The following is a 4,545-nucleotide window of genomic DNA, read 5'->3' as shown; positions in this document are numbered from 1 at the left end:
CAATGCTTCGATGAAATTAAAGTCATCCACCAGCCTTAAAGCAGTGGATTTCCTGGATACCACAACCTTTAAAGGTCCAGATTTCAACAACACCGGCCGATTGGATATTAAAGTTTCCTTCAAACCGACTGATAGACACGCCTTGTTATTTAAATCGAGTTTCCATCCGAAGCACACGTTTGCTGGGTTGATTAAATCACAGTTGATTCGGTTTCACAGAATTTGTACACAAAAATCAGATTTTTATGAAGCAGTTAGGGTGCTGTTCTCGGCTTTGTCCAGCAGAGGGCACCAGAGGTCCTTCTTCTTATTATTATTCAAATCTTTTTATTTGTTTTATACATGTAAGAACAACAATAAAACACACAAAAACAAAATGACAACAGGTGCTAACATCACATATTTAGTAAGGGGGGGAGGGTTATATGCTCAAGAGAAGTCTGTCTCAAAATGCAAACGAAATGGCTGCCAGGTGATATTGTATTGTTAGATTGGGTCGTTTATTGTATGTTTCAGATGCTCAAGCTTCAGATGGAACATAACATCCTCCGTCCATTGCTTATGAGATGGAGGAGCAGCTCTCTTCCAATTCAATAATATTAGGCATCTTGCAAGAATCTCACCTGAATTTGTAATGATAGGTAGCAGCTTTCTGACCCACATGCAGCATCACACACAGAACCAGAGATAAGTTAATCTAGTTACAATATATTCAAGAATATAATAATAATCTCTCTCTGGGTGAGGTCAGAGAAGGAGAAGCAGGTTCATGCCTGGGCTAAGGTGAGCAGGATTGTTGGATGTGGGTTTGCCGTTTCTGGCGGGTTCACAGGAAGAGGAAGGGATAAGTAGGACTTGTGGTGAGTCTTTAAGGTTTGGGGAAACCAAAATGGACCGGACCAGAGCGGGTTGGCAGGTGAGGTGGTTCTGGTTCTTGCTCCAGAGCAACCCTGGTCCTCAGGGTTCTCTGGCCTGCATGTTTTTCTGCTTCAGCCCAGCTGATTTCAATTTATGGGTGTTTGCTGAACTGAATGAGGTGCAGTGAAGCAGCGAAACGAAGAAAATGTTCAGGGCAGGAAATGCAGCGCTGGAGCATGCGAGTGATCGGCTTGTCACAATAAATTATCCCAGAAGTCATTGTAATAAATGAGGATATTGTTGGTCTGAGAACATTTACAAGTAATAGTGGAAATAGTCTAACAGTGCATGAACAGTTGCTCAAAAATCTAACTTTAAATTTTAGTTAATATTTAACACCGGAACTGGAAGACATTTTAAATATCCAAAATAAAAAGAAAAGTCCCCATAAACAAAATTATCTTTCAATTAAAAGGTTTAGCTGATGGAAATCACCAGACAGAAAGCTTCCCTCATCCAGTTTTTGGTAAATAAGAGAAACAATAAATGTTAAAAATAGAAACTGAGTTTGTATAGTTTTATTTTCATAAAAATCTGAGCCACACAGATTGGATTTTTACAAATGTGAATAAGACTGCGTTGATAAGTGTCCCCAAATCCAATTCATGTCCTCTATTAAAATGTGACCTGAGTCTATACATTAATGTAACACGTCATCATTCTGCATCCTGATGAGCAGAACCTGGAAGAAAACCAGCAACCAATGGTGACCATTAAGTGATTCAAGTGCTGAACAACTTTAGAGTCACAAGATATGTGCCACCATTACATCCATGTAATGATTGAGTTCAGTCACTGTGTGTGACTCTACTGCTCATGGAAGAAACTTTCAGGTTGTTTGCAGTTCATATATAATCCACATGTGACCTTGGGAACAGTTTATGTGTAGAGAACCTTAAATCCTCTTTTTACCAACTTGCACAGATAAGTTTGTAAAAATGTTCAGAGGCACTTTTGCAAATTAAGTACAGTTTATTGGATTCACAAGTTCCTTTGGACAAATATAGTCAGTTTATTTTATCATACAAAAATGACCACATTAAAAATAAAAGTCTATGCTGGCCCTGGAAACCTTAGAAATAGTTAAAACCCAATTAAGTAAAGTTAGACGGTTTGGGGGAGGAATAATAATGAAAACACAAATACACCTAAATGCACCCAAATGTTCCCCAACAAAAACACACTCACACAAAAAGCCCTGGTGATACAGCAAAGGAAAGAAAAACTCTTCTTCCTCTAGTCTCCCCAATCTAAATAAAACAGCTGGGACCGAAAGACAGCATCGGGCCTTTTGTTGTTTAAAACAAGCCAAAGGGCCAGACAATAAAAACTCCCCTTCCTTCAGCAAAACCAGCAAAAAGAAAATACTTTTGATCAATAATAACCATACCAAAAAAAAAAGAAAGAAATTCTAAACTAAAACAAAAACTGAAACAGTAGCAGGCCAACCTTCTTTAAAGCAAAGCCAGTCAATGGCGCTCTTTACGTCACTCTCTCTCTAGAAGTGTCTTTCCTCTGTCCGATGCCCTCGGCCCGGGATCCGATGCCCTCGGCCCGGGATCCGATGCCCTCGGCCCGGGATCCGATGCCCTCGGCCCGGGATCCGATGCCCTCGGCCCGGGATCCGATGCCCTCGGCCCGGGATCCGATGCCCTCGGCCCGGGATCCGATGCCCTCGGCCCGGGATCCGATGCCCTCGGCGATGTACCTGCTTTTAAATGTAACTTCTGATTACCTGTTTTGCTAACGAACCAGCTGTGCTCTTTCACAGCGTTTTCCAAATATGGGCAAGAGGAAGAATGCGCAGCACCATACTTCCAGGACAAGATGCCCTGGCTACACACATATATTTGAAAATGTACACAAATATGCATAAAAAAATCTGATCTCACAAAAAACATCAAAATTGAGCTGTTAAAGCCTGCAGTGTGAACAGAACCAAAGTTCTTCTCAAAGAATAGTAGAAGTTTGAGCTGGATGTTGAACTAATTACCCGACAGAGAACGATAGTCTTAAATCCTCAGGCTGACCAAACGGCTGCAGGTTGTGCTCCACTCACAGCAGGGAGCCAATCAGATCCTGACATAATTCATTTCCTGTTCTTCCTGCTCCAGTTTTTTTTTTTTTTTTTTTTTTTTTTATACTCTTTATTTAACGTTTTTCATTACAATAAAACATACAACACACACAGAACTTGGGGCACTGATACATAGATAAGTAGAAAGACAGAAAAAAAAAATAATACATTACAAGAAGATACACCTGGTTATGCTTCCTTGCTTTTGTAGGTCAGCCATTTAGACCAGCGTTTGTTGTAAGAATGTCCTTTCATACGTAAAAGATATGTCAGTTTTTCCTTAGAGTTAATCTCCTCCACGACGTCTCGCCTTCCTGCTCCTGTTTAGTAACTTGGTTTTATTGTTGCATCCGCCAACATGTTTATTCCACTTCAGATCTGAATTTGATCTTGTTGACATTATGAATGTTTTTATGCTCTCATTTGTTGTTGTTTTTATCATTATTGAATTATTGTGTGTCACATCACGTGACCTGTCTAATTTAAGACACTCGTGTTCAATGAAGGGTGTGTCCTTCAAACAAAGGAGGTTCAACATGAAAGCCACAACCTGTGTGAGTCTCATGATGTCACGTTGAACGCTGTGCTAAAGAGTGACTCTGCTAACAGATCTGATTCTATCTGACCCCTAAATCAGCTGGGAATGGTTTCATGGGAAAGCTGAAGTTCTGCTGCAGAGAGATGTCCTCTATTACATTGGTTTAGTTTTTTTATTATTATTATTAATCAAGAGTCATCTCTGTTTGCCTGGTCTTGGATTTGTTGTAAATACATTCAAGATTTTCAGAGCAGTTTTAATATTTCTCTTAAGAGTTTTCCTGGTTAGTTCATTTGTTTTCTATCACAAAACATACTAAATCCTTTAGTATGAAAAGATTTAGTCAAACTAAATATGATGGTTTTTAGCAAAAGTGCTAAAAATCATCATAATAGTTCAAACAGCAGCCCGTTTCTCCAGAAGCAGTTCTTCCTACTGTCCACTAAGAGGCGCTGCTGGTCTGCAGTAAGTTTTGCAGAGCGAAGTGTCGCCTGTCATAAAAGATTTTACAAAATGTTCGGTTCCATAAGATAATGGCAGATGACCACGAATGAATTGAAATGATGAATGTATCCAGATGTTTGTATCTTTAGATGGAGACTTTAAGCTGCTACAGCCAATCAGAAACTGTTTGAGGAGGTCAAAGGTGATTCTCTGCAAGTCTGAACGTGTTCACGGAACCACGCATTAGACACTGATTCACAGACCAAACCATTCCTGAATATCATTCCCAATAAAAACTAATTAATGATCAATTTATGGTAAGTTCTTGCATCATTTCAGAAATTCAATAACTTTGATGCTTTAATAAAATCAACAGCTTTATTTTCTCAGCATAGTCGTTCAGGAATCCTACATCTAAAGTTTTATTCACTGATTGGTTTAGTTGCAGTTGAAAGCGGTCCGGTCCGATCCGGTCCGGTCCGGTCCGGTGTTGTTGGTTCTGAAGCTGCTGGGTTCTTCATCCGGGATTTAGGGAAGTTTGAAAGGAATTAGATAAGTTGGATATCAG

The sequence above is a fragment of the Gambusia affinis genome, linkage group LG09, assembly GCF_019740435.1.
Source record: "Gambusia affinis linkage group LG09, SWU_Gaff_1.0, whole genome shotgun sequence".
NCBI classification, from domain to species: Eukaryota; Metazoa; Chordata; class Actinopteri; order Cyprinodontiformes; family Poeciliidae; genus Gambusia; species Gambusia affinis.
The sequence above is the reverse complement of the archived record's forward strand: the minus strand, read 5'-3'. Positions refer to the sequence as shown.